The following is a 13,060-nucleotide window of genomic DNA, read 5'->3' as shown; positions in this document are numbered from 1 at the left end:
GCTGTAATAGAAACAGTATAAATGTTCTCTTACAGATGTGTCTGAGACTTTCTTTGGCATATAAACTCAGGAGCAGAATTGCTGGGTCATATACATGTCAAGTTCTTAATCTGAATGCCATACTACTGTCCAGAGTGGCTACATATCCCCCACCAGCGTATGAGGGTTTTTATAACCCTGCATCTTCATTGCATTTGGTTTTATCTAGTTTTCTTTTTTTAAAAATATTTTATTTATTTGACAGAGAGAGAGAGAGCACAAGTAGGCAGAGTGGCAGGCAGAGGGAGAGGGAGAAGCAGGCTCTTTTTCTTTTTTTTAAAGATTTTATTTATTTGACAGAGAGATAGAGAGCACAAGTAGGCAGAGTAGCAGGCAGAAGGAGAGGGAGAAGCAGGCTCTCCGCTGAGCAGGGAGCCGGACGTGGGGCTCAATCCCAGGACCCCAGGATCATGACCTGAGCCAAAGGCAGCCGCTTAACTCACTAAGCCACCCAGGCGCCCCGGTTTTATCTAATTTTCTAATATGTGCAAGGCCAACATATTTGAAATGGTATCTTATTGTTTTAATTTGCATGTCCCTGATTGTTAATATGTTTGATCAACTCTTCATATGCTTATTGCTTTTGGGGTTTCCTTTTCTATAACCTGTCTTTGCCCATTTTCCTGCTGGGATTGCTTTATTTTATTTGCACAATCTAATCTAGAGGATATAATCACTTGGCAATATTAAACACTGCTAATATTGTCTCCCATTTGTTACCTGTGTATTAATTTTGCCTATGGGTCCTTTGTTAAATAGAACTACCTATTTTGATGCAATTAAATTCGCACATACACATGTAATTGGTTTGTATCTTTTTTTTTTTTTTTAAAGATTTTATTTATTCATTTGAGACACAGAGATACAGTGAGAGAGAGAGAGCATGAGCAGTGGGAGAGGCAGAGGGAGAGGGAGAAGCAGACTCCCGGCTGAGCCAGGAGCCCGATGTGGGGCTCGATCCCAGGACCCTGGGATCATGACCTGAGCCGAAGGCAGATGCTTAACCATCTGAGCCACCCAGGCGCCCAATTGGTTTGTATCTTGAGGTATTAAGAAGTTCTTTCCTGGGGCGCCTGGGTGGCTCAGTTGTTACACGTCTGCTTTGGCTCAGGTCTTGATCCCAGGGTCCTGAGATTGAGCCCCTCCATCAGGCTCCCTGCTCAGCGGGGAGCCTGCTTTCTCTCCCTCTGCTGCTCCCCCTGCTTGTGCTCTCTCTCAAATAAATAAATTAAACCTTAAAAAAAAAGGGGGTAGTTCTTTCCCCAAACCCAGGTCACAAAAATATCCTTTATTTTCTTCTCTTAACCTTTTGGTTTTATCTTCCACATTTAGGTGGAATACATTATACCTCTGCATATGATGCAGAATAAAGTTTTATTTCTCAATATATACTGAGCTCTTTTCTTCCAACACCATCTACTAAACAACTTTTTATCTATCGGTCGTAGTGTCATCTTTATATTAAGTTCCCACATCTCCTTGGGTCTAAATCTAAGCTAATAGGTGGGAGTAGTCTATTTGTTCCTACACCATACCACACTATATTACTAGGGCTTTGTAGTAGATCTTAATATCTGGCGGGGTAAGTTCCCTTTTATTCCTTTTTTTAAAATGTTGACTTAGCTATTCACAAACTCTTCTTTATTCTTCCATATATCACTTAGGGTAAGTGTATAGGGTCTCTCAAAAATACCCAGCTAAAATTTTGACAGAGGTTACTCAGAATTTATTGATAAACTTCAGGAGTAAGAACATCGTTATAAAAGAAAATCATCACGGGGCGCCTGGGTGGCTCCCAGTAGTTGGGCATCTGCCTTCGGCTCAGGTCATGATCCCAGGGTCCTGGGATTGAGCCCCACATCAGGCTCCCTGCTCATCAGGAAGCCTGCTTCTCCCGCTCCCACTCCCCCTGCTTGTGTTCCCTCTCTCACTGTGTCTCTGTCAAATAAATAAATAAAATCTTAAAAAAAAAAAAAGAAAATCATCATGTCCATGATTATTTCTTAAGTTTTCTACTGAAGTTAAAAAGTTTTCTTCATATGAATTCTCTATATTTTTGATCAGATTATATCTAGATACTCTCTAGGTTTTATTTTAAATGATACATATTTTTAAAAAATCTTTTTCTAGTTGCTTAAGGATGATGAAAAGAAATAGCATTACTTTTTAGTACCGTTGATGAACTCAAGGCAGTTCTAACAGCTTGTTGAATTCTGTTGTGTTTTTCTCCCAGGGTAAATGAATATATAGTCTTGTATATAACGACAATTTTATCTCTTTCCTTACAATATTTACACCTTTTTATTTTTCTTCCTTTATACTGTTGACAAGGACCTCCAGTGATATATTAAACAGCAGCAGTAAGAGTAGGCATCCTTGTCTTGCTTTAGACATTAAAGAAAAACGTATTTAAAGGTTCTCCATTAGTATTATGCTCACAGGTTTACTAAGAAAGTGACCTTCTAGAAAAAAAAAATCAAGCATATATCTTGCCTTTCCTATATAAAATGTATTTGAAGCTAATCAAAGGACTGTGTTTCTTTTATAAGACAAGCTAATAAGGAAATGGTAAGTTAGAATATTTTGTTACCTCCTAATAAAATAATGATCTAGACAACAAGCATCAGTGACTGCTAAAACATTAGATAAAAAGGCTAATGAAGACCTTTTTAATGGTTGCATCTGCCAGGTACCTAAACCCACTGATCATCTTAAACAAAAAAAAACAGACAAGCATCACGTGCTTCCTGACATGAAGAATTAAGCACATCAATATTTATGAAGTTATTATTCACCCCCCCAATACCATGTAACAATTTAATCATGCCTAACTACCTGTTTAGATGACATACAAGGAATGAAGAAACATGTTAAGCAACACCATGGGGACACAATAAACAAATCCAGACTGGAAAATTCCACAGGATAAATAACCTGGTTTCTTAGTAACATAAATGGAAAAAAGAAGAAAAAAAAAAGGAGAGGAGCTATTACAGATTAAAAGAAAAAATAAGGAATAACAGCCAAATGCAATGTGTGGACTTTGAATCCACATGTGAGTCAATCAGGACAACCCCACTCAGGCTAGATGCTAGATAATGTTAAGGAATTGTGTTAAGTTTTTTAGGATGTTAATGGTTGTAGAGAAAAAAAAGCTATATTCTGAATAAAAGGGCATGCTATCTGGAATTTGCTTTAAAATAATCTGGCAGGTGGGCGCCTGGGTAGCTCACTTGGTTAAGCATCGGACTTGATTTTGGCACAGGTCATCTCAGGGTCATGAGATTGAGTCCCTTGCATCAGGATCTACACAGGGCATGGAGCCTGCTTAAAATTCTCTGTTTGCCCCCCCACCCCACGTTTTTGCTCTCTTTCTCCCAGGATCCTGGGATCATGACCTGAGCCAAAGGCAGACACTTAACTGACTGAGCCACCCAGGTATCCCTGCTCTCTCTTAAAATAATCTGGCAGGGCAAGAAAAAAAAGTGTGTGTCTATGTGTGTGCATAAAAAGGGATGCCATATATTGGTAATAGCTGAAGCTGAGCAATGAGTACATGTCAGATTTATGATACCATTCATTCACTCTATTTTTAATATGTTTGAAAATGTCCGTAACAAAAAGTTTCTAAAAATCCAACACCCAAATATTCAGTAGTTTGCTTAAAATTTATATCATAAACAATTACTGAAATTTATAAAATGCTTTCCAGAATCATCCCAGAAAAAGTTTTCTTCTCTATTAAAATGGTGAATTACACTAATAATTGTTTCAGAGATGAACTATTTAGATTCCTGAACTAAAATCCATTTGATTATGATGCACTATTCTTTTAGTATATTCCTGGATTCAGACAGCTAATATTTTATTTAGGATCGTTTCAGCTACATTAATAAAAGAATGGCTTTAGAATCTCTTGAATTTATCAGGGATTGAAAACAAGATTATATCAGGCTCATAAAGAGTTAAGGCAGTTTTCACTTTTTCCATTTTTTGTAGTAACTGTAAAAGAGAAATGAATTTTCCTTTGAAATTTAGTAGGCCTTACCTATACAGTCATACCTAATTTGTGGAAGGGAAGATCTTTGATTACCATTCCAATGTTTTTCATACTGTATTCAAGCTGCTTATCATTTTTCTATGAATTTATCCATTTCATCTAAGTTTTTGAATTTTTTAGCATTTAGTTTTTCATAATTGTTATATTTCAGAGGCTGCCAAACTTTCTTTAGTGTCTCCATAGTCTTTCTTTTTTTTTTTTTTTCAGGGTACCACTAGGCTAAAAGAAACAACTGTTCTGTTTATCAAATAAGGCTCAAACAACTTAATAACTATTGGTCACTGAACAATTTTTTTAAAAGATTTTATTTATTTTAGAGCGAGAGAGAGAGAGAGCACATGAGGGGGGGGAGGGTCAGGGGAGAAGCCGACTCAGGGAGTCCAATGCAGGACTTGATACCGGGACTCCAGGATGATGACCTCAGCTGCCTAACCAACTGAGCCACCCAGGCACCCCTACTGAACAATTTTTTAACACTTAGAATCAAATTGGACACTGCTACCTTCATTGCCTATTCCACAAAGTATCTGCTTTTCAATCATAGCAATGTTGAGGACCTAGTTTTGTAACACATGACATCATCAAAAGGAATGCCGTTAAGTGTGTTTCTCAATTTTCATTTTGAATTTTATGTATCTGCATTCTTCTTATTCAGTCTTGCAAGGAAAATGGCTTAACAATTCCAAAGAGTTAGTATATCTCAACTTTTTACTTTTATTTTCTGACCTTTTCTCTTTTTCCTTTGCGTGTGCTCAATTGTTCTTCTAATCTACTGAGCTGAATGTTTACCCTACTTATTTTAATTTTTTCTTTGAAATATTTTCACTCATAGAAAAGGTGCAAGAACAGTAGAGTTCCTTTATACCCTAACCAAATTTTTCCTCATGTTAACAATAATACAAGGAAATTAATACTGGTACAATATTATTAACTACAGCCCTTAATCAGAAGTAATCAGTTTCCCCACTATGGTCCCTTTTTCTCTTTCAGGATACAATACAAGATCCCACATTGTATTAGATGGCATGGCTCCTTAGTCTCCTCCAAATTCTAACAGTTCCTCAGTCTTTGCTCAATTTTTGTGACCATACCCTTTTGTTTTTTTTTTGTTTTTTTGTTTTTTTAAAGATTTTATTTATTTATTTGAGAGAGAGAGAATGAGAGACAGCATGAGAGGGAAGAGGGCAGAGGGAGAAGCAGACCCCCTGCCGAGCAGGGAGCCCGATGTGGGACTCGATCCCGGGACTCCAGGATCATGACCTGAGCAGAAGGCAGTCGCTTAACCAACTGAGCCACCCAGGCGCCCATGACCATACCCTTTTGAAGAGTACTGGTTAGTTATTTTGTAGAGGTCCCACAATTTGGGTTTGACATGTTCATGATTAGATTAAGTTACGCATTTTTGGCAAGGATACTACAGAAGTGATGTGGCCGGAAGTGATGCTCTGTTCGTCTCAGGACACTGTAACAGGGGGCACATGATGCTGATTTGATATATGCTGTAGTACTGGTGGCATTAACTTTGCTTACTTGGTTAAGATGGTGTCTGCCAGATTCCTTCACTGTGAAGTTGCTATTGTACCTTTTATAATTAATGTATTTGGGGAGATGCTTTGAGACTATGCAAATATCCTCCTATAAATATCCTTTCTTAAACTTTCATCCGCTACTTTTAGCACCTTACCAATGGGTCTTGTCTACAGTTACTGCTATGTTCTTTGCCTAATGGTAACTTTCTATCCTGCATTCCTGTCTTATTTTATTAATTGGAATTTTTCAGCATGCGAAAACTACTGAAAACATCCCTTCTCTCCCATTTATTTATTCATCCAAATACTTATATATCACTGCAGACTCGTGAATATTTTATTCCATGGGTTATAGTTTAATCCAATCATTATTTTATCAAACTGTTTCAACTGTGGCCATCAGGAGCTCTTTCTGGTTGGCTCCTGTGCCCTTTCAACATGTCCCCTCCTTTTCTTGGGGGGAGGGAGCAACACAAGATGTTTCAAACTTAATTTGTATTTTCTCTGTCCCAGCCCTGGAATCAATCATTTCATCATGGAGCTCTGATTCCTTTTACTGGACACTGGTATTTAGAAAACAGTATCTGGGTACTAGATGTGCTCACTGCTACAGGAGTTCCATTGTTTCTAGGCCCTTTCAGCAGATAAAACCAAGAAATGTATGTATGTATAGCTATTTTTTGATATTTTATTTTTTTTCATTGTGATAAGTATACTCTTCAATCTCCACCTCCTATTTCCCCCATCTCCCACCAACCTGCCTTCTGGTAACCATCAGTTCGTTCGCTATAGTTAAAGAGTCTGTTTCTTAGCTTGTCTCTCTCTTTTCTCTGCTTGTTTGCTTTGTTTCTTAAATTTCACATATGAATATGATCATATGGTATTTGTCTTTGACTTATTTCGCTTAGCATTATTCTCTCTAGCTTTATCCACACTGTTGCAAATAGCAAGATTTCTTTTTTTCTAATGGCTGAATAATACTCCATTGTATAATATATACCACATCTTCTTTACCCATTCATCTATCAATGGACACTTAGGCTGCTTCCATAGTTTGGCTATTGTGAATAATGCTGTAATAAACACAGGGGTGCATGTATCCTCTGAATTAGTGGTTTTGTATTTTGGGGGTAAATACCCAGTAGTATGATTACTGGATCATTAGGTAGTTCTTTTTTTTAAGTTTTTGAGGAAGCTCCATACTGTTTTCCATAGTGGCTGCACCAGTTTGCATTCCTACGAACAATCCATGAGGGTTGCTTTTTATTCACATCCTTGTCAATACTTGGTTGCTTATTTTGATTTTAGCCATTCTGACAGGTGTGAGGTGGTACTACACTGCAGTTTTGATTTGTAATTCCCTGATGAATGATGTTGAGCATCTTTTCACGTGTCTGTTGGCCATCTATATGTCTTCTTTGGAGAAATGTCTACTCATGTCTTCTGCCCATTTTTAAACTGGATTGTTTTTTGGATATTGAGTTGTATGAGTTCTTTATATATTTTGGATACTAACCCTTTATCAGATATGTCATTTGCAAATAGCTTCTTCCATTCAGTAGGTTTCCTTTTAGTTTTGTTGATTGTTTCCTTCACTGTGCGTAAGTTTTATTTTGAGGAAATCCCAATAGTTTATTTTTGCTTTTATTTCTCCTGCCTCAGGAGACATAACTAGAAAAATACTGCTATGGCTAATGTCAGAGAGATTACTGTCGATGCTCTTTTCAAGGATTTTTATGGTTTCAGGTCTCACATTTAGGTGTTTAATCCATTTTCAACTTATTTTTGTGTATGATGAAAGAATGTGGTCTAGTTTCATTCTTTTACACGTGGCTATCCAGTTTTCCCAACACCATTTGTTGAAGAGACTGTTTTTTCCCATTGTGTATCCATTCCTTCTTTGTTGAAGATTAATTGACCATACACTTTAGGTTTATTTCTCGGTTTTCTATTCTGTTCCATTGATCTGTGTGCCTATTTTTATGCTAGTACCATACTGTTTTAATTACTACCACTTTGGGGCGCCTGGGTGGCTCAGTCAGTTAAGTGTCCAACTCTTGATTTTGGCTCAGGTCATGATCTCACTCAGGGTCCTGGATCGAGCCCTGCACTGGGTTCCATGCTCAGCGGGGAGTCTGCTTGAGGATTTCTCTCCCTCTGCTCATGCACGCACACATACTTCTCTCTCTCATAAATAAATAAATCTACCACTGTTTTTTTAAAAAAAGATTTTATTTATTTATTAGAGAGAAAGAACACACGAGCAAGGGGGGAAGGGCAGAGGAAGAGGGAGAAGCAGACTCCCCGCTGAGCAGGGAGCCTGATGCGGGACTCGAACCCAGGACCCTGCGATCATGACCTGAGCCAAAGGCAGATGCTTAACAGACTGAGCCACCCAGGTGCCCTACCACTTTATAATATAACTTGAAATCTGGAATTTTAATAATACTTCTTCCAACCCATGAACATTCCATGGAATGTCTTTCCATTTCCTTGCATTGTCTTGAATTTCTTTCATCAGTGTTTTATAGTTTTCAGAGTACAGGTGTTTTACCTCTTTGGTTAGGTTTATTCCTAGATATTTTATTGTTTTTGGTGCAATTAAAAATGGGATTGCTTTCTTAATTCACTTTCTGCTGCTTCATTATTAGTGTATAGTAGTGCAACAGATTTCTGTTCATTGATTTTGTAAACTGTGACTTTACTGAATTTGTTTTATTAGTTCTAGTAGCTTTTTGGTGGAGTCTTTAGGGTTTTCTATATAGTATCATGTCACCTGCAAACAGTGAGAGTTTTACTTCTTCCTTACCAATTTGGATGCCTTTTATTTATGTTCTCTAATTGCTGTGGCTAGGACTTCCAGTACTATGTTGCGTAAAGGTGGCGAGAGTGGACATTCTTGTCTTGTTCCTGACCTTAGGGGAAAAGCTCTCAGTTTTTCACCATTAAGTATGATGTTGGCTGTGCGTCTTTCGTATAAGGCCTTTATTATGCTGAGATATGTTCCCTCTAGGCCTACTTTGCAGAGGGTTTTTATCATGAATGGATGTTGTACTTTGTCAAATGCCTTTTCTGCATCTACAGAAATGATTATATGGTTTTTATCCTTCCTCTTACTGATGTGACGTATCATGTAGATTGTTTTGTGAATATCGAACCATCCTTGCATCCTAGGAATAAATCCCACTTGATCGTGGTGTACAATTTTTTTAAATGTATTGTTGGATTCGGTTTGCTGATATTTTGTTGTGGATTTTTGCATCTATATTCATGAAAGATACTGGCCTGAAGTTCTCTTTTTTTGTGGTGTCTTTATCTGGTTTTGATATACTGGCCTCTCTTGTATTTTTTGGAATAGTTTGAGAAGAATGGGCATTAACTCTTCCCTAAATGTGTTACAGAATTCACCTGTGAAGCTGTCTGGTCCTGGACTCTTGTTTATTGGGAATTTTTAAATTACTGATTCAATTTCATTGCTGGTAATTAGCCTGTTCAAATTTTCTATTTCTTCCTGTTTTAGTTTTGGTAGGTTGTTATGTTTCTAGGAATTTATCCATTCCTTCTAAGTTGTCCAATTTGTTGGCATATAGGTTTTCATAATATTCTGTAACAACTGTTTGTATTTCTGTGGTGTTGGTTATTATTTCTTTCACTAGTGATTTTGTTCACTTGGGTTTTCCCTCTCTCTCTTTTTTTAAATGAGTCTTGCTACAGGTTTATCAATTTTGTTGATCTTTTCAAAGAACCACGTCTTGGTTTCATTGATCTTTTTTTTTTTTTTTTTTTAAGTTTCTGTATCATTTATTTCTGCTCTACTCTTTATTATTTCCTTCCTTTTGCTGGATTTGGGTTTTGTTTTTTTTCTAGCTCCTTTAGGTATAAGGTTAGGTTGTTTGAGATTTTTCTTGCTTCTTGAGGTAGGCCTATATTGCTATAAACTTCCCTCTTAGAATCACTTTTGCTACATCCCAAAGATTTTGGACTGTTGTGTTTTTGTTTTCATTTGTTTCCACCACATAGCTTATTTTTAACCTTCTTTTTTTCTTGGCAAATATTTTTAAAGTATGTATTTCCTACTAAATACTCCTTTAGCTATGTCCCCAAAATTTCAACACATAATGTTTTTATCATTCAGTTCTATTTCTAAATTTCCTTAGTGATTTCAGTGATATTCTTTTACTTAATGTTGGCAATGTTAGTTTCCAAACATAAAATTTATTTAACCTACCCTTTTGTTGTTTCTAATTTTATTAAACAGAGTGGGAGAACAATCTGTATGGCTCTGAGCCTCGAGAATTAACTAAAGTTTCCTTTAATGTCAAATATACAAATCGCTTTTCAAATATTGAGATGTAATTCACATATAAAATTCATCTTTTTAAAAATGTCCATCTTAGGGGCACCTGGCTGGCTCAGTCAGTAGAGCATGTGACATTTGATCTCAGGATCATGAGTTCAAGCCCCATGTTGAGTGTAGGCTTTATGTTAAAAACAAAAACAAATACAATGGCTTATTAATTTTTAAAAAAGTGTCCAACTTGGTAGTTTGTAGTATTACAAAGTTGCAGAAACATACCAACCAGAATGTTTGGAGAAATGTCTGTTCAGATCCTTTGCCCATTTTTTAAATTTGGTTGTCTTTTTGTGTGCCTTAGTTTTCTTTTTTTTTTTTTTTAAGATTTTATTTATTTATTTAACAGAGAGAGACACAGAGAGAGAGGGAACACAAGCAGGGGGAGTGGGAGAGGGAGAAGCAGGCTTCCCGCTGAGCAGGGAGCCCAATGCGGGGCTCGATCCCAGGACCCTGGGATCATGACCTGAGCCAAAGGCAGACGCTTAACAACTGAGCCACCCAGGCAGCCCTGTGTCCCTTAGTTTTCAACGATAAATTCTTTTTGTCAGATATGAAAACTGCCATTCCAGCTTTCTACTGTATCATACTTTTGGCTGGTGTTTTTTTCTCCACTGTTTCTATTCCTATTTTTAGTGACTTTCAGTTTTACTTTGCCTCTCATAGACAGCATTTCTGGATTTCTAAAAATCAACCTGAGAGCCACTGTCTTTACATAATTATAAAGAAAAGTAAAGCCAGACCCTTCTTCTCTAAGAGCCCATCATTTAACAGAAAAGACAAATGTGTGCAGTTACAGGACCAGCTGTTAATTGCCATAGTAAAGGTATGTTGGTTTGGTGAAAGCACACACAGGTCCCTAGATTTTAGAGCTTTAGCAAAAGCAGTCATCTCCAAACTCTCTTGAATCATACATTCTTATTAAAATGTTTACAACATGCACTATGTAAATACATTCGTATTACACACATATATTCATAGTAATTTTATATATATCTTAAAGTTATATTTACGCACTACTACTATGTAGTACTAATTAGTCCCTCAATTATACTACTGTGTAACTGGAGTCCCAGGAGTGGAAAATAAGAGGCAGAAAGTATATCTGAAAAAGTAATAACCTAAACTTCCCAAATTTGGTTAAGGACATCAACTTATGATCCAAGAAACTCAAGGAACCCCATAAGGATAAAAACAAAGAACATATAGCTAGGCATATCATAACAGTCACACTGCTAAAATCCAACAATAAAGTGAAATCTTGAAGGCAGCTAGAGAAAACCAGCAAACTTGATACAGAGTAACATAGATATCCTAATAAAAGCGGACATGATCAGAAACAACACAGGTCAGAAGACAATGGAGCAAGATCTTTAAAATGCTGAAAAGCAAAAAAAAAAAAAAAAAAAAAAAAGTATCAACCCAGAATTCTATATTCAGGAGAATACCCCTAAAAAATCAGTGCAGACTTCCAGTTTCCAGTGAGCATGTAAGAAGTTTGGAGGTTGCCACACTGTCCTAACAAGTAAAAAGCTAAACAAACTGAAAAACCAACAACTCTTCTTAGATTTACAAAAGAAGTAAGGTCACAGGACAAACTGCTACCCTTGAAATTACAGAGACCAATAAAGGAATACAGAGAAACACAACTTCTGAGAGCAGAAACCCACAAACACAGTCCTCTACAGGAACCAGTCCTGAGGAAGGGAAACCTGAACTGTACCTGACAAACTGCTGGAGGCTCAGTGTGAACATTTGAGAGATTAAAACTCCAGTCACTGGGAACCAGGGTGGGGCCCAGTCATCGGGCCCTAACATTTTGGTGAGTTTTATCTCCTGGAATTCTACTAGGTTCTCACAGTGAACATCAGAGAAAAATCCACTCGTGTTACCAGCAGGTAGGAAAAGAAGGAACCATGCTGAAATATGCAAGGGCATTCTGTTCTTAAAAAGTCTGCCCTTATGGGACGCCTGGGTGGCTCAGTCATTAAGCATCTGCCTTCGGCTCAGGTCATGATCTCAGGGTCCTAGGATGGAGCCCCGTATCGGGCTCCCTGCTCAGCGAGAAGCCTGCTTCTCCCTCTCCCACTCCCCCTGCTTGTATTCCCTCTCTCGCTATGTCTCTCTCTGTCAAATAAATAACATCTTTAAAAAAAAAAGTCTGCCCTCAGAAGAAACTATAATCAGAGCCTACCTGCTGTTTTATCAGAGTCTAACTGACCTGGAAAAGAGAAATATCCACTTCCAGCTCACTCTAGCCATCTTGTCCCACATAAAGACAGGTGGGGGAGGCGGGTGGTGGCAATGAAAAGCACATGAGAAGTTCAGAGTCCAGAGGTACAGGCTCACTAGAAGACTGAGATCTAATCATAGGACTACAGAATGCTTCCCCTCCCCCACACCTTACTACCACATCACTAAAGGCCTATGGAATTCCTTTTACCTGGTATATCATATGCCTGGCTATCAAAAAAAAAGCATAAGACTAAAAGGCAAAAAATTCAGTTTGAAGAGACAGAGCAAGCATCAAAATCAGGTTATGTCAGAAATGTTGGATTTATCAGATTTGAAATTTAAAACAACTGTAACTAATATATTAGGGGCTCTGATGGATATAGACAGCATGCAAGAACAGAAGGGCAATGGAAGCAGAGATGGAAATCTTAAGAAGGAACCAAAAAGAAGCGCTAGAGATCAAAACATAGTAACAGAATGAAGAATGCCTTTGATGGGCTTATTAGTAGACTGGACATAGCTGATCAAAGAATCCTTGAGTTTGAGGATATCTCAACAATCTGAAAAGCAAACAGAAAAAAGACTGAAAGAAAAACAGAACAAAATATCCACAAAATGTGAGACAATTACAAAAGATATAATGTATGTTTAACAGGAATACCAAAGAGAAAAAGAAGAAAGAAAAAGGAGGGATGCCTGGGTGGCTCAGTCGTTCACCTCACTTCATTTCATCATGCAGGCATTTTATCATCTCACATCATCACAAAAAGGGTGAATACATACAATAAAATGTTTTGAGAGAGAGACCATATTCACATAACTTTTATTACAGTATACTGTTATCAT

The 13,060-nt window shown here is 37.4% G+C and overlaps 1 protein-coding gene across 9 annotated transcripts in view; it reads right to left on the bottom strand.

The window, feature by feature from the left end:
* UBR2 (ubiquitin protein ligase E3 component n-recognin 2) overlaps positions 1-13,060 on the bottom strand; it is a 143,588-nt gene that overhangs the window by 111,753 nt on the left and 18,775 nt on the right. The window lies entirely within an intron of this gene.

Source organism: Mirounga angustirostris, unplaced genomic scaffold, assembly GCF_029215605.1.
Source record: "Mirounga angustirostris isolate CCGP_5_RB_7025 unplaced genomic scaffold, mMirAng1.0.hap1 SCAF_8, whole genome shotgun sequence".
NCBI lineage: Eukaryota > Metazoa > Chordata > Mammalia > Carnivora > Phocidae > Mirounga > Mirounga angustirostris.
This window is presented reverse-complemented; position numbering and strand designations above follow the sequence as displayed.